At 43.7% G+C, this 17,992-nt stretch overlaps 1 long non-coding RNA gene across 2 annotated transcripts in view; it reads left to right on the top strand.

Annotated features, from left to right (window-relative positions):
• The window catches only part of LOC101997682, a 65,032-nt gene that overhangs the window by 21,390 nt on the left and 25,650 nt on the right, over nucleotides 1-17,992 (top strand). For both annotated transcript variants that reach the window (XR_003378561.1, XR_003378560.1), the window contains one exon: nucleotides 15,461-15,626. This is a non-coding gene — a long non-coding RNA (uncharacterized LOC101997682). The remainder of the gene's footprint in view (nucleotides 1-15,460; nucleotides 15,627-17,992) is intronic.

Below are 17,992 nucleotides of genomic sequence, written 5' to 3'. Positions count from 1 at the left end.
GAATAATAAATGTTGAAATAACATTCTGATATATTGAATTAAGTAAAAACATTTAAAATTTCACCCCCCCCCCCGTCTTAACATGTGAAAGGTAGATGTTTGTCTCTTCTCCCTTGCTTTTTTATTTTTAAGGTAGAATTTTGCTGTGTAGCCCCGGCTATCCTTCAGATCTTTTGCCTCAAACTCCTGAGTGCTAGATTACAGGCATATGTTAACATGCTTGGATTAGAAAATTTTAATTATTTGTACTGTGAATTTATCTGCCCCTCTTTTTATCCTTATTTATGTAAGGCAGGGTTTTTGTTATTTATGCGTGTATGTATGTATTTGTCAGGGTATCCCTGACTGGCCTGGAACTCATGGCAATCCTTTTATCTTGGCCTTCCAAGTTCTAGATTATAGTCTTGTACCACCATAGTCAGTTGTGAACTGAATCTTTTTGACGCACTTATCTCTGTCATCATGCATGGTCATTCTTGACCTTCCGTTCTTTAGTGTTCTCTACTTCCAGCTTTCCTGCCTGCACGGATAATTCATATAAATCTGTATTTGATTACTATGACTTTTTGATTCGCCAAGTGTTTATTGAATTCCCACCATGTGCCAGATAGTGTTGTAGGTGCTCATGGCACAGTATCAAGCAGAACCCCATTTGTGGAACATTTGAGATACAGATATAGAAGAGATGAATGAGTGAAATTTGTTTTATGCTGCAGCGTGAAGTTTGGAAGTCTGCAAGGCAGGCAAGGGATGGGTACTGCGTGCTGTGTGAGGTGATCTCAGGAAGGCTTTCTTCACCGAGAAAGGGCTCCTGGGCAGACATTGTCGACAGAGAAGGAATCCTGTGGGAAGAAAGTGGGACAGGAGTGGTAGCAGAGATCTTAGGACGCAAGCACGACAGGTTTGCCTGAGCAGGAGGGAGAGGCTGAAGACAGGAGTGGAGTGAGGGGAGAGTGCAGACGGACGGACGTTCATGCACACAAGCAGTGGTTACACTTAGTTTTGACCTGATGAGATGAAAAGGAACTGGTGGATTTCAGGGAGAGAGGCGAGAGTGCCTGCTGTCTGGGGCTGCTGTCATTGGAATGCTTTGGGGTGGGTCAGGGCATTTACAGGGGAAAGCAGGGTATTCCAGGGTAGATGTCACCAGCAGAGTGAAGTGGTGTTGGCAGAGCCAACAGGGATGGGATAGGGACTGGACAATGTGGTACTGTAGAAGTCAGAAAAGCTGCAGCAGGAGTGAGCAGCCTGCCTGAGCAGGGCAGCTGATGGGCTAGATCAGATGGAACCTGAGGGCGGATGGTCACTGGATTGAGCTACAGTGGCAAGATCAACAAAATGGGCAAGGATAATTGGGAAGTTGCTAAAAATCGAGTGTAGACCCTTTTGAGTCAAGAAGAGCCAAGGAAGTTGTTTTTCACAGATGAGAGAAGTCAATACCTTTTCCAAAGCAGTTACTAGGTTTGTTTTTCTTCAATGGTGACATTGAAGGCCAGCACCTGTGTGAGTAGGCAGGCAATGGGAACAGAGTACCCTCTGAGGTGTCATAGGTTTGCTCTGGAGTTGCAGGGGGTACAGAGTGAGAGGCTCTGTACTGATGCCACTAAAGGTTGCCTTGCAATTATTATGAAATTTAGCTTCATTTCTCCTGGCCAAGTGCCATTTACATTCTGACAATCAAAATTCTCAAGGAACAAATGTTAAAACTAGTTCTTGTCAACAAGAAGTGCCAAAAGACTGGTACGTGCGGAATAATTCCCTTTCCTTTATTTTAAAGGAAGTTATCAAGACGTCTGAAGAAAGGCAGGCCGAGACATGTCCAAAGTAGCAGAAAATAAAGCATCGCCTAAACATTAGATAATGCAGATTTAATTTAAGAGTGTGTAATGTCTTCATTTCAGTGTTCTAAGGGGTGTGTCTGCTGTACCTGTGACACCTTTGTGAAGGCCAAATGGAGACAGCCGAGTGCTCAGGGAGTGTTTTGAAGTGCTCACTCGTAAGAAGAAAACTTGGAGGATAAGTTTAGTTGGAGGTTTGTCATTGCATCTGTAATAACTGGAGAAAGTGGAAGCTGAGGATTCTGGGCTGATGATAACTAATCCACAGGCATGTTAATGGGACCTCCAGAGACGCTGCCATCTCAGATGTGGTGCTTTGACTTAGAATGGCCCCATAGGCTCACATACTTGAATGCTTAGTCACCAGGGAGTGGGACTCTGGAAGGATTAGGAGGTGTGGTCTTGGTGGAGGAGTGTCACTGGGGGAGGGCTTTGAGGTTTCAAAAGCCCAAGCCAAGCCCAGTGTCCCTCTCTTTCTCCTTCTTCCTCTCTGCCTGTGCATCAGGACGTAGCCCTCAGCTCCTGCTTTAGTGACTGCCTGTATGTTGTCATGCTCCCCATCATAGTAGAAAAGACTAAACCTCTGAAACTGTAAGCAAGTCCCCGGTTAATGGCTTTTTTTTGTCATGGTGTCTCTTCACAGCAGAGAAGAGTGACTAAGACACTAAGCTTTAGTGACGACAACACAATCAGTCCTGTTTGGTCATCCTGGAGTTCTGTGGTCAGAGTTTGGACTGAAGTCCAAGCAATCAATCAGTTTATCCTCAGAAACCTCAGTATTTCAGAACATCTGCTATTTGGGTCCCAGAAGGTAATATTAGCTGGCATGGTGCATGGAGTCATTCTCCCTGTGGAAGATCCTCAAGTTAGGCTGATAAGTTTTATATTTCATACTTGGAGAACAAGCTATATTTCATCCCTGGGGTAGAACTAGAAATATGCTTTATTTTCAAAACACAGTCCTCCTTTATTCAGAGGAAATCCTTGGAGGCAGCAAGCAGTAGCTAAGTGGGGCCCTGAGGCCCTTTCTGTCTGGGGCTACCCTTTGTCTGCACTGGATCAGGAATCAGATTCTGGAGTTCGGCCATTTTGCCTCTGAATACCCTCATACTTAAATTGGAAATTGCACTTCAGTGTCTTTTGGGTAGAACCCTACATTTTGACTTTCTTGAAGAATATTTTGTATTCTTCGATGGTTTCATGCATTCTTGCAGTATATATTGGTTGTATGCACCCCAACTCTCCATCACTTTTCCTGATACCTCCCAACACATCCTTGTCCTACCTTCCTGTCATTTTAATGAAAAATCCATAATTTAAGAAAAAGTCCCCAGTGTAGCACAAATGGAAGAAAATGGTTTAAAAACAGCTGTTTGACTGAAATGCACCGAGCCAGTGTTTTGTAGTCAAGTACTCCAACCCTTCCTCTCCCTCCAGGTTCAGTCCCCCAAAGAGTGGATATTTACAATAAGCTCATATTTTTCAGGCAGTCAAAAGGTTCCTAAGACATAATTAAGATTAATGAGTAGCATGGGGGCTGGTGAGAAGGCTTAGTGGTTAAAAACCTAAGTTGCCTTCCTAGGTTTGATTCCCAGCACTAACATGTAATTCCAGTTCAAGGGGATGTGATGACCGCTTGGGCCTTCATGGCACCAGGCACAGGCATACATGCTGGCAAAACACCTAGCCACATAAAATAAACATTTTTAGTATGGCAGTGGGGGGTGTCTAACCCACCTCTGGAGAGAGGAGGGCCATGCATGGTGACTTGGGAAGCCTGTAGGAAGGGATTAATTGTCCTTTGTGGATTCTCTTGTTTTAAGGAAGACATTCACAAAGTGGAAGAGGCTAGCATCAAATAAGGACCCCCCTGCCTTAGCCTCCCAAATGCTGGCATTGTAGATAGGCATGCACCACTCTGTCCACCTTGGGAATTGCATTTTTGAAGCATTGGATGACTGGGCTTTTGGCCAAGTTGAGAGGAAGTTCCCAAAGGCTCATGCTGGAACCTTGAGGTTAAAGGTGAGAAATGGAATCAAGAGATTCAGTAAGCAGGAGTGGCCTGTCCTTAAGACTCAGAGACTAGGGAGGCATACTAGTTAGCCAGTCTTGCTTAGGGTCAGTGTGAAGCCTTCCCTCAAATCATAAAGTAGAAAGCCATTAAGAAAGACACCTAAACCAGGTGGCGATAACCATGCAAGCCTTTAATCCCAGCACTCCAGCAGAGACAGGCAGATATCTGAGTTCAAAGCCAGTCTTGTCTACCAAGCTAGTCCTAGGACCGCCAAGGCTGTTGAACAGAGAATCCCTGTCTCAAACAAAGAAAGAAAGAAAGACACCTAATAATGGGTCTTGACTTGTGACCTCCACATGTACACATGAAAACTTACACATATGTAATCAAAAGATTATTTGTTTTTATTTGGGGTAAACGCTGGAAAAGATTACCTTAGTCTTGTCTTAATTTAGGAAAAAAACCTGTATAGGCCATTTTTCTTTTTAACTCATAGACACTTGAGTTATATTGAACATACATAATAAGTAAATTGGAAATGAAAGTTTTGAAATTTAGGATTTGCAATTAGCACCAAGTGTAAGTACACTATTTTTATCCTTTGACATCAGTATGTAAATGAGGGCGACATTTCACTATTTTGGGAAGTGTGATTATTTCTGCCTGTCATTCAGGGAAGTGCTTGCTGTAATAAGTAAATCAATGATGCACAAAAGAAAATCCTATTTATGTCCTTAATGGATAATGTTGGGGAAAGATATGGAAAGTTGCTCTTCTTGGGAAAACTTTTGTCCACTGTTCACTTGGCTGTTTTGTTAAGTAATCATGATTATATTGACAATGTCATCAAAGTAGTTACTTCAAAACTACATTAAGACACAAGGTAAAATTAGGGAAGGCTGAGCCTTGGTGCATATTTCAGTGCCGTGTATAAACAGAGACTGTGCTTTGTCTCCTGGCCACCCAGACCCGAATAGTCACACAGAAACTATATTAACTGTAATGCAACACTGTGTGGCCAATGGCTCAAGAATATTCTTAGCTGGCTCTTATTCTTAAATTAACCTATTTGTACTAATCTGTATATGACCACGAGTCTGTGGCTTACTCGTAAGGTTCTAGTGTCTTTCTCCTTTGGCAGTTACATGGGATCTCTCTGACTCCTCCACCTTTTTTCTCCCTGTATCTGTTTGTATATCCCACCTACCTTCATTCTGTCATACCATAGGCCAAAGCAGCTTCTTTATTAACCAGTGGTAATAAAACATAATCACAGCATACAGAGGGGAACCCCACATCAAACATATGGTCAGCATCTGCTTTAAGTCTTGTTAACAAAAAGTTGGGCATGGCAGATACTGTGTGTCCAGATGCAGAGCAGAGTGTGGTATGCCGGAGCTGAACACAGTTCCCTGGGGAAGGTACCTTGAGGAAGCCAGGAACATGACCTCATGTGGACTGGTTCCCTGTAATTGAATGGCAGGGATGAAAGTCCCGCCTCCACTGTTAGAAAATTCTAGAAGGCCCTCCTAGGCTAGCCTGCCACTCTAGGAAGCAGACTTTTGTGTGCCACAAGAGGGAGCTCCTGAGCTAAAGTATGGATTCCTCTTTATTTTATTGGTGTTTTGTTTTGTTTTGATCTGGGATCTCATCATGTAGCCCTTGTCAGACTGGAACTTTGTCAACCAGGCTAGCCTCGAGATCCCAAGATATCCACCTGCTTCTCTTTCTCAAGTGCTTTGATTCAAAGGCACACATCACCATGTGTAGTTGCATAGAGGAAAGCTGTACAGACATGGTGAGTTTGTGTAGCTTTACTGTGATATTTTCAGCAAAGGTTCAGCATCTCCCTTCACCCTGGTTTCTTCTTAACATATTTTTCTCTGTGACGTGTTGGCAGGTTGAAATAGTACCCTAATTCAGTCAGCCTGTTCTGGTTCACATTGTAGTGCTGTTCCTGTGAAGTCGACACGATCACCCTTTCCTGTGGTTTACCTCTCACTCACTTGGAATCTCGTCCTGCCCCCAGCAGAAGAGAGTGGAGTTTCTGTAGAAAGCAGGCGTCATTTATCTTACTATGTAGCACTGTGTTACATATGCTCACCTCCCACCCCTGTATTTCTGTTGTAATACATCCATACAGGGTAGGGGCAGAAAGAAGGTAGAAAATGGTTGACACAGAGACAAGGTGGGTCTTAAAATTCGTAGATCATTTCAGTAATACGAAGAATGCAATGTAGATCTCCCACAAACCTTTGCTCCTCATTACTTTCTAGGTGGTCATTAACCTCTATACTAAATTGGTTGTCATTCTAACACATTTTAAAAAAAGTGACCAAATAAATACGCACACATATATTCCCAAACGTAGACAGTGCCATTTCACAGCATGCTGTACCATGGTTATGTTCTAAATCAAAATGTCACTTGTGTCTGTTGTGAGTGAGGCTCCAGGGAAGCCGAGGCTGTGGCAATTAAGAGGAAGGAAAGTTGTCAAGGAGATGCCAGGGTTAATGCTTATGGAAGAGAAGAAATCAGGATTGGGCAGAGGGGCAAATAAGTCATAAAGCCTCAAGGAAGGCTTCAGCTAATTCCTGGGTGAGAGCCACACAGTGTGCCTTCACATCAACCAGTCCCTGGATGAAGATTGGCCTGGCCATGGGATAGGACCAATGAGGCTACCGTCTTAGCTCACAGCACTCTGAGGAGCTGGGGACTAAGCTTGATCTATTTGCAGGGGATGGAGACAGCTGCATGTCTTAGTGTTCTCCACTGTCCGTAGTGTGTAGTCTGTCTGGGATTTCTCGTCCAGTGATGTGATGGAGGCTATTTATAGTAATTCCCTATAGCCCTTATTCAGTATTTTCATTGTCTTTGAAGTATGTAATGTGTGTGTGCGCGCGCACGCTCTCCAGTGTGGAGGCCAGAGGATGATGTCTACTGCCTTTCCTTGATGGCTCTCTACCTTCATTTTTGAGATGGGCTTCCAGTGAAGCTGAAGCCTTGCCAGGCCTCCTTGCTGAGCTTCGAGGATCTGCATCTGTCTGCTCATGGCTCCAGTGCTGGGGTTACAGGCATGTGACTCTGTCCTGGGAACCTGAACTCAGGTTCACTAACCAAGCCATCTCCCTAGATTTATGTCACTATTTTAAAATAATTTTTCTATTGAAAGATTTGCATTTGTGATTTTTGACTGTTAGAATAACTGCACCTCCTCACACACTTTATAGGGAATGTACCACTGATCCTCTGGGGTAGATGGCTAGAAAGCTCCAGCTTAACCTTTAATAGCTGTTATGAAAGCCACAGCCACATCAACACCTGTCATTGTCAGAGTTTAATTCTTTCAAAATTAAGGGTATGAAAGTTTTAATTAGAATTTTGTTGATTATATGGGAGATTGAGAATTTGTGTTACTAGCTTTATGTATGTGTGTTTGAAGTTGGTATTCAGTCATTTGTTCGTTTTTTAAAAAAACTTTAAAATTTTTATGTGTGTGTGATGTTCATAACATCTTTTTAGTAAATATACTGACATTTAAAATACAAATAAGCAGATCTCTTAGCCATGTCTCTGCTGGTGTTTTGGTCAACTTAATTTCACAATGATTATTCTTGAAATCACAAATTTCCCATGATGTTTATGTAAATATCAACTTACAGTGTACTCTGATAATGCTAGGAGTGGTATTTTAATTTTTTATTTTTTAAGATAGGGTTTCTCTGTGTACTCCTAACTAGACCAGGCTGGCCTCAAACTCAGATCTGCCTGCCTCTGTCTCCTGAGTGTTGGGATTAAAGGTTTGCGCCACCACTGCCCAGCCAAATGCTAGGAGTCTTATATTGTATTGATACAAGATGCTACTTGGGTGGAAAGCAGAAGCAAACACCTCAAAGTTGCTCAGTTTGGCAGTGTTCCAACTTTCAAGTTGGTTTGTTTCCCTGTCATGTGTCCATCAGCAGAACCTACAAATGATAGGCACACTAGACACCATGAGCCTGTTGTCACTTGCCTTGTATATTATAGATACCTTACAGCTCTCTACCGACCTCTCTGTGTTCCAGATCTCTAGCCACACTCTTTTCTCATGACCCAGGTGGTCTGAGTCTGTGCATTGTGGAACACCACCATCACCATTATAGCCTTTTCCAGGATCGTCTAGGCTATTTCTGCAGTAAACTTGCCCAAATGAACTTTAAGAGGATTTGGTCAACCTCCACCTCACCCCCCCCCCCAAAAAAAACCCTGATTTTGATAGACAGTATGTTAATTTTCTGAGACATGCACGTTGTAATTTTCTTGCCTGATGATTGCTGTGTATTCAATTCATCTGGTTCATCCATTCTGGAACTCCTCGGTTAGAGCAGATTAGTCTCCAGATTTCTTTTTTGATTGAAATTCAGGGCAATTAAATAAACCCATTTCAGCATACACAATCGTGCCCACGTGTTTGTTCTGCTAAGACAGAATGTTTTTCTGTATTGAGCAGCACCTGAAAGACTTAATGGCTGGCTTGGTCCCATGTGTTTCTGACTGGACAGTTTTAAACATCATTTGTGGGGTTGGGAGGTCTTTTCGGGTGGCCTGCTTTGTCCTTCGGAGTTTTAAAGGATCCCATATCCATGCTTTCCTGTGTTTACAGGGAGGGAGTCTGACATGCTGCTCTGTTGAGGCTGTATAACTCTTTCACACCTGCTCGGCTCTGGCAGTGGTGTTTGCTGAGTGAGATACAAGGGCTGGCTTGTCATGTGTTTCCACAGAACACTGATGGCTCCTGGCCAACCTGTTTAGTCTTTTTTCTTCTTGCATAAAGTTGCCTATTTTTCACTTCAGATGGGGGTGTGAGGCAGTTCTGAGGTGTTATTTTTTTCTTGTTGCACACACACCATCTGTGGTCTCTTGGCATCTCAGACAAGTTCCCAGATTGTCCAAAGTATCGGTTGGTCAACACTCAGGGCGATCAGGATCCTAGCCTGGGCTTGTCCCTGTTTGTGTGGCAGTGGCACCACAGTCATCTGAAGTACTGAGCACTGATGCTGCGGGCTCTGTGTGTTTGGAGAGCCTGCAAACGTGGGAACATCTCTGAACAGAAATACACGTGTCACTCGGCACTCGTGGTGTCCATTTCCTGTTCCGGGTCTCCTCTCAGGTGTGCCGTGTTACTCTTAGCCTCATGCTTTTTAGAATTGTCCTTATCTTAAAGCAGTTGACTATAAGTGTTTAATTTCTTCACTTTCAGTTTTGTTTTGTTTTGTTGAGATGGGGTCTCATGTAATCCAGGCTGCCTTGGAACTTCCACGCAGCTAAGAATGACCTTGAACTTCTGATCTTCCTGTCCCCACCTCTTCTGTGCTGGGATTATAGCATGCATGCACACTGTCTGGTTTTCTGCAGCGCTAGGGAACCAGCTCAGGGCTTCATGCCTGGCAGTCAGGTCATTCACCAGCCGAGCCACATCCCTCGCTAAGCCACGTCCCTATCCAGAGCACTGCATAGTCAGTTTTGAGCCTTGTCTTAGTTACTTTTTTTTGTTGCTGTGACAAAACACTGACCAGTGCAGCTTGTAGAGGAAAGCATTTCATTGGTGGCTCGCTTCAAGTTTCACCATCATAGTAAGAAGCATGGCCGTGGGCAAGTAGGCAGACAGATCTTACATCCTGATCTAAAGGCAGAATGCAGAGAGAGGACTGGCCCTGGCATGGGCTTGAACCTTCAAAGCCCACTCGAGTGACACACCTTCCAATCCTTTCCAAATGGTTCCACCAACTGGGGACTGCGTATTCAAATATATGAGCCCGTGGGGGCCACCAAAGGCCACCACAGACATACTAAGTAAACAGTTGGCAGAATGTCTCTCAGCATTCGTTATACTGATTATTAGATAGGGTGGTGTCTTGGAGTTTTATTGCTGTGAAGGGACACCTTGACCATGACAAGTCTTACAAAGGAAAACAATTGGGGCTGGCTTACAGTTTATAGGTTTAATCCATTATTGTCGTGACAAGAAGCATTGTAGCATGCGGGCAGACGTGGTGCTGAAAAAGAGCTGATAGTTCTACATCTGAATCCGTAGGATGCAGGAAGGAAATGCCACCATACTGGGCATGGCCTGAGCTTCTGAGACCTCAAAGTCCACCTCCTAGTGGCACATCACCAGAGCCACACCTCCAACCAGGCTACTCCCTATGGCCAAACATTCAAACCTGTGAGTCTGGGGTGTGGGGGCATTCCTGTCCAAACAACCACAGGCTATTTGGAAAGGAAGACCACTGGCTGAAGTGGTCTTCTTTTTTGTTTTTTATCACACCCACATGAAGAGTGCATGCTGTGTGACTTCACCGTTGATAATCACTTGTTACTTGGCTCAGTGTTTACCTTTTTCTGTAAATTCTTCTCTTTTTCCCTCTACCTTTGGGAGCAAGTCACCAAAGACAGTAGTAGTCTGAACTGTAAGGCTTTGTTAATTATCTTCCCTAAAGACACTTGAAATACTGCATTTGAGATCATGCCTACTTTGGCAGGGTGTATCTGATTTCAGATGTCTATGGTATATAGACATGGTTTTGAAAGCCTTAACTGTAAGAATTTTTCCTGTAAAGGCAGGAATGCTTTGAAGCAGCATTATTTAGCAGCAGCATGCATTTCGGTTTTCCTTTAAAATCTCCATAGTCTGTTTCAGCTGCCCTGCTCTGCTCAGACGCTGCACAGGTCGCTCCTGACTTTAGCACAAGGAAGCCTCCTAGCTTTCGGTTGCAGTTGGGGAATGTTAAGCATCATAACATTTTATCTGTCCTGAAGTATGTCTAGTAAAGCACCACGATACACTATTATAATTAATTGGAGGGAAGTATTTTTGAGTGTAAAAATGCTCTTAAGATTCCCGGCCTTTCCGTGGACTCGCGGAGCTGGAGCAGCTCTTGTCGTGTCCTCAGTGCCACCTGCTCCTCCACCTGAAAACAGTTGGCTGTAGGAGGGCATAGGTTTCCTCTGTCGGCCATTTTGTCTCTGTGTTGCATGAACGGGTGAATTTATTGGTTTTGTCTGATTAGTTTCTTAATAAACTCAAGGCCTCACTTAAATTTATATATAAAAAAAAGATTGCCAGGCAGTCATGGCAAAAGCCTTTAATCCCAGCCCTTGCTTGGGAGGTAGAGGCAGGTGGATCTGTGTGAATTCGAGGCCAGCCTGGGCTTCAGAGCGAGTTCCAGGACAGTCAGGAATGTTACACAGAGATACCCTGTCTCAAGAACCACACCCCACAAAAATTAAGCTAGTATTACTTTAGCATATCTGAGTGATAGAATTTTTAGATGTTTTAGAATTCCACCTCAGAATTTGTGACAAATTTGCTGTTGTCAGAATGACTGACTTTGTGGTTCACACTGGAGCATTCTGTCACCCACAGCTGTAAATGGAGCATCTGGGAGGACTCACTAAGTCATTTTTCAAGACTGTGGAACTTAAAGTCTCCTCTCATGTTGACCTTGGGAACTGTGTTTAGAGTTGTTTGACTTTGAGTCAGTTTCAGGATTCTGCACTGAGGGAAAGGTTGAAAAAATCCATCTGATAGGGGTCTTTGCTCACTTCATAGTCACTTGAAATGACAGCAAAAACGAGAGTAGTGTTTTTAATCCACTGCAGGGGACTTTGCTTGGCTTTCAGTTCCATCCTCAGTCATGTGGAGCTTCCCATGCACAATGTCAGACAGAGGCTCTTTCATATGTGTAGAATACAGGATGGCGCTGTTCGTGTTCTTTCTTAATTCGTTGAAGTTTGTTCCGTGTACCAGTGCTCTTTTAATTAATACTATTCATTTTTAGTGTATGGACTGGCAAAGTCTGAACATCAAAAAGTTAAATACAGAAAATTGTCACCAATTAGGTTAGAGTCCATTAAATGTAAGGTCTTCGGATATGTTTTGCATATGACATACATATTATGCTATGCATATATAAAACTTCCTAAAAATCTATGTAGTAAGAAAAAAATTGAAAAAGCAATGTTGAATACAGGATTCCAAGTTATACCTGTCTTTTACCCACTTAATTGTGCCCTCTTCCATTAGCCCTAGGCCACCATCCTTGCTCAGGGCATAGCATGTATGGAGTTTTATCTTTTAATTTATGTATGTGTACCACATGCGTGCCTGGTGCCCAAGGAGGTCGGAAGAAGGTTTTGTATCCCTTGAACCTTGAGTTACAAATGGTTGTGAACTACCATATGGTTCTGGGAATTGAACCTAGGTCCCTGCAAAAGCAACAGGTACTTTTAAATGGTGAACCATCTCTAGCCCTAGGATGTGTTTTTATGGCTTAGTTTCTAAGGTTTGGAGACAACCTTCAAAACAATAACTTTAGACCCAGTTGGGGGAAATACACTGATATGACAGCTGCAGTCTAGTTGACAGTCTCATTATAAAATAAAATGACTGGAATTAGCATACTTGCAAGAAAGTTAAAGAAACAACAACAAAGCTCCATGTGGACCACCCTTGCTGTTTTTGATTTTGTAGACAAGAGCTGTGGCTTCGGAGACTTGACACTTTGTTTAATCACCCTAGTTTGTGCCCCTAGGAACCAGGTACCCCACTTCTACTCCTCAGCATACAGAAGCTGGCCCTCTGCTCCACTTTGCAAGATGTTTGCATGAAGCAGGGGGTCTCCAGTCCCCCAGAGAGGCTTTTCTCTTTGGGAGAATTCTAGCCACCTCATCATCAGGATAACTGGGAGAGAGGTGTAGACTCTAAGGCATGTTAGAGTCCTTTCATCCCATGTAAACACCAGCGGCCATCTGCAGAAAAGGCAGTTTCACGGTTCACCGTCAGGCACGAGTATCTGCAGAACTTCCCTGACCTTTCCAGAGTTAAATAGATGGCTACTTTTTGTGCCACAGAGATTCGGCTTTGTGAGGATACCTTCTGCTTCCTTCTCCAAAATTATATTTTTCCTGTCATATCTTGAGGTCATTTGCAAAGCCACATGGTGACCACTTAAAACAGTGTCTTTGCTTTGGCCTTTTCCTACAGGAAGGCAGAAACAGCAGTCTTAACAGCAACTGAATTTGACATGTTCCAAACTACAGGGAACTGTATAAAAAAAAAAGCTTTACCTGAAAAAATGATTCTTGTACACTAGGCCAGTGGCATTCATTCATTCAGTGAGCAGGTACTGTCAACAGGCTTTGTGATAGGGACAGGGCTGCAGGGATAACAAAGGCCAGGAGAGATCTGGGCTTCAAGAAAATGAATGAAAGCCAAATGATGAAAGGTAAGGGTTCCAGAGGGTGCCAGGAAATGCCAGGCCCTGGTGGAATCCCTGGGAGGCCTCCTTCTCCTTTAGAGGCCCATGGAGATGAGAGTCCCTGCTAAGGACTTGTAGAGCCTAATTCTTGCTTTAGGTTGGGTACCAGTTGGGAAAGAAGAGTCAGAGCATTCAGCTAAGAGCATGTATTGTTATTGCAAGACCCGCAGTAGGTATATAAAGACCCACTCTGAAGTGGAGAGATGACCAGGCAGTTAAAAGCATGCACTACTGTTCCAGAAGAGTCAACTTAGATTTCCAGCAACCACATCAAGATGCTCACAAGCGCCCGTGACCCTGACTCCAGAAGGATGTCGAGGTGGCTCAGAGGTTAAGAACATTGATTGTTCTTCCTGGAGGTCCTGAGATCAATTCCCAGCAACCTTATGGTATTTCATAACCATCTACAATGAGATCTGGTGCCCTCTTATGGCATGCAGGCGTTCATGCAGGCAGAGCACTGTATGCCTAATAAATCTTTAAAAAACAATTGAAGGATTTAAACCTTCTGGTTTCCATGGGTAACGTGTACACACCCACACACGTAGTTGAAATAAATCATACTTAAAAGAAGATCCATTCTTAGTAAGGACTTAAAGAAAGAATGGTCTGACTAGTTATAGCGGAAAAGATACGAGGCCAAAAGTCTTTCACTTGAGCCTGGCACAGTGGTGCACACGTTTATTTAGTCCCAGCATTCTGGAGACAGAGGCAAGTAGATCTTTAGGAATTCGAGGCCAGCCTGTCCTATATTGTGAGTTTCAGATAGCCAGAGCTACACTGTCAGACCTTGCCTTGAAAAATAAATAAACAATCCTTCACTTTGATAGTTGGGAGTCAACTGAGAGAGAATGGCAAGGTGTCCCAGAACGCATATTTCAAGTACATAAGAAAGTTGTGTTAGAATAAAGTACACACACACACACACACACACCGAGAAACTGGTTATTTCATCCCATGGAGGTTGCGAGTCACACAGCTACAGCTTTTCTCTGTCAGTTAAACTTGGGACACTTCTTTTCATAGGCTGGAGGGCGTGATGGGGCACCATTACGTTTTTCTAGGGGATGGGGTTCATGCTAGTGAAGCACTTTCTAAACTAGACTGAGGGGTATACACATTTTATCTTGCAGTCACTAGGGAGCCATAGTGGGAACTGAGTAGAAAGGTCCTAGCTCTATCTCAGTTTGGTGTGGAGAGTGGAGCACCTTAACTGATTGGGAGAGATGTGGAGCCAGCCTGCAGGTCTATTCCCTCCTTCCTCATACCCCCCCCCCCTCTGGAGCAGCCCTGGGGCAGCTGCACAGCTGAGCTCTGGGGGTTGGTTTTCATTATTGTGGGTAAGTGATGGTTGGAAATTTGAGAAAACCATCGGAATTGACGCCAGGAGCTCAGGGAACATAGACGATATTGATAGGTTCTCTCTACCTCCACCCCTAGTCGGGCACCCTCCCTCCCCAGGCACATTCCAGAACCTTGGTACTAGAATTTTGGTATCAGCTGGCCATATTGTTGAGTCTTCTAGTATCTCTATCTGGTTTGTTGGAATAATGATGCTTCCTTTCTTCGAAGGCCAGTGGGCCACATCTCTTATAACCTGTTTCCATATGTACTCTGATTAAATCAAACCTCTGTACAACTGCCTGGGCCTAGGCCTCAACTCTAGATTGTATGGTGGTGCATGATCAACACCATCAGCTTGACATACAGCAAAGTGACCTGTTTGTTCCACAGTGACGTCGGTCACCTTGTAGACGGTGTGTAAGGAACGCAGGGAGCCTGAGCTGGGGTGGGAGTTAGAGTGGTGGGCATCTGTGGGGTTTGGGGAACATCACATGACTGCTGGCTGTGTTTTCCTTGGGTATGTCCTTGACCTTGGCTTCCCAGTGTCTTCTCTGTTATCTTTTATCCTAACAGTTACTATCTTGCCAATAACTCTTCCATAATTACTTGTTATTGGATTACAACTTTGTAGTTTTTTTTTAATGTGTGAATGTTCTGTCCGTATATATGTATGTGTACCACATAATTGCCTAGTGCCCATGGGGTGCAGAAGAGGGCAACAGATCTTGGAGCTGCAGTTACTTGTGAACTGCCATGTGACTGCTGGGAACTGAACCCTGGTCCTCTGCAAGAGCAACATGCTCTTAACCACTGAGTTATCTCAAGCCTTGGTGATAGGGTTTTTGAAAGTAGCCATTTCTCTTCTAAATTTGATGTGAGCAGGACTTAGCTTCTTTAACTTATATTTTTATTAGGAATATTCGAAGTTGGCCATTACTCACAGACTTTTTCTCCCATGCCTTCAGGTTGCACAAATGGCTGACTCAGTAGCTCAGGAAGACTGACTCTCAAGCAAAGATGGGAAGTCAGCCTGGCAAGCTGGGATGTGAGAGCTCACTTGCTGTTCTCCATTTAGCCAGGAGGTTTCCTAGGCAACCACTTAAGCAGCAATTAAAGAGGAAGAACTAAAAGGTAGGTACTTATGAATCGAATCTTAATCCTCACATGCTGCGGTCACAAGTTGGGATCACAGTGTGCGTTTTTTGTTTGTTTGGGTTTTTTTTATTTAACATTAAGTAAATAAAAACTCATCATTTAATTAGAGGACACATATTATAATTAGGATGTGCATGCTGTGCTTTTATTTTTAGCTTTTTCACACTTTTCCTTGAACAGGATGTCACACACACACATGCACTTTTATGCTGGCTTGTTTTTGAAGATTGAAGTAAAGTTCTTGAGTGCATTCTTCTACGTGTGGGGTAGGGCCTCTTATTAATGACACAATGCTGCTTTCTGCTTACAGTGCTGAGACTTCCCTGGCTCTTCATTTGAGTTCTTTGCATGTCAATTTCTACTCGGTTGACCAATACTTTACTTCACTTCCCCTGAAGCATGTCTAGGCTCTAACATTCATTCAGTTCCAGGTGAAAGAAATAGGTGACATTTTTGCTAATACACCAAAAAGAAAAAAGAAAGAAAAAAAGAAAGCCATGCTGGTTCCATGACAGCTCATCCATGTGTTTAGAAATAGCAGATGCTCATAGAGAAACAGGATATACAAGTGTCTGCTCTTCTGATCTCAAGTTAGATAATACGGTTCTGTGTGGAGAAGGGCTGCAGGCTAGGATACTCCTCTGTGGGAGGAGGGGGGGGGGTCTTTCCCCACCGTGAGCATCTGTGGGTTTTGTTCGCAGTTTGAATGATAGTCACAATAACTAAAATTTTCAGATGTCACAGTTGTTACCCATCTGTCACCAACATGCCTGGAGACACTCCTGCTATATAGGATGGTGGCTGATAAAGTAGGTGCACCCTGTTACAGCTTCCCTCTTCCTGGAGTCCTGTCACAAGGAACCCTTAGGGAGCCAGACTCTGGAGTTTACTGTAGTTTTACCCATGGCAAAGTGAAAAAAAATTTAATTATGGAATTATTATGTATTTGAGATGCCTGGTTATACTGAATGAGCTTCCTTAAATTATGCTTTCAGAGAAAAAGTTTACAAATAAGTGAGTATTTTAGCTCTCTGTTCTGTTGTTGTTACATCTTTATCCATGTGGGGGTCATGGCGTCGTGGCTCGTGTGGAGGTGAGAGGGTGCCTTGTGGAGTGTTCTCTCCCACCGTGTGTTGTTGAGCTCAGGTCGCTAGGCTTGGCAGCAGACACCACTAGCCTGCTGAGCCATCTCATTGGCACCATCTCGTTATTTTTACTGTCTACTTTTTGTTTTTTTTCTGTGAGGTGAACATTGGCTTGTTTAATTCACTCACTACACATTCCCATTAGCCAGTGATGGTACCAGGATGTGGGGTGGATTCCTGTGTAGAGCATCCTAACAAATAAAAACGATACGCAGCTGAGAAATAGCAAAGGCGTCTATAGCACTCAGCCTGTTCCCGGCTCTCAGGCAGGTCATAGGTTAATACATAGTCTGATGAGATGCTTGCCACATCCTCCATTCTTCCCTCGAGGAAATTAACCAGAGACAGCCTGAGAGGTAAAGTGTTTGCCTTGGCTTATGAATCGTGTTTGCCCGACAGTGCAGTAATAGGGCTGTTAGGAGAGAGCTCCAGCAAAGCAGAGGAGCTGTTGCAAAGATGGAAAACAGAGGTGTAAATTTTAATGGCAGCTTCCAGAAATTAACAGTCTATTCCCCAGAGGGAAAGTGTTAAGTCTGCCCGTGCAAATGCTGTATTTCGTGAGACCACAGGTTGAAGCAGTTCAGACATTGGAAGATGGGACATAGTTAGAAAACACTGCTCAGATGACTTACATCTTCAAGGAAAAGCAGACAAATCTCTCCTTTGTGAGTTACACACAGGTATGCAGCTGCAACCGTGATGGGAGACTTTGGCAAGTGTTCTAGGACACCCCTTTTTTTTTCCCCTGTAGCAAAAGTAAAGGATCTGCAAAACACACACACACACACACACACACACACACACACACACACACGCTACTTAAAAATTAAGAGAAGTATTAATTTATTCAGACTCTGTAATAAGCATATGGGTGTGTGGCATCCCCCAAAGTTCAAGATGAATTTAAATCCCCCAGACATTTCTTTGAAAGCTCGCAGGATTATCATGATACTCCACCAGTGTTTGCGTTTCATGGAGCTAGAGGAAAGACTGACAGGCAAGAGGGCGCTCATGCTATACCTGCTTTATTGGTTTACCTTCCAGAAGGTAGGATTGGAGCCCTTACAGCAGCATAGCTACCAGACCCTTGCTTTCCACCTTCGTGTCCCAGCCTGATGATGGGCACATCACCTAGGTCCACAACCCATGCCTCTGCACGCCTGTGATTGTAATCCATTCACAACCCATGCCTCTGCA

This window comes from Microtus ochrogaster, unplaced genomic scaffold (genome assembly GCF_000317375.1).
Source record: "Microtus ochrogaster isolate Prairie Vole_2 unplaced genomic scaffold, MicOch1.0 UNK4, whole genome shotgun sequence".
NCBI lineage: Eukaryota > Metazoa > Chordata > Mammalia > Rodentia > Cricetidae > Microtus > Microtus ochrogaster.
This window is presented reverse-complemented; position numbering and strand designations above follow the sequence as displayed.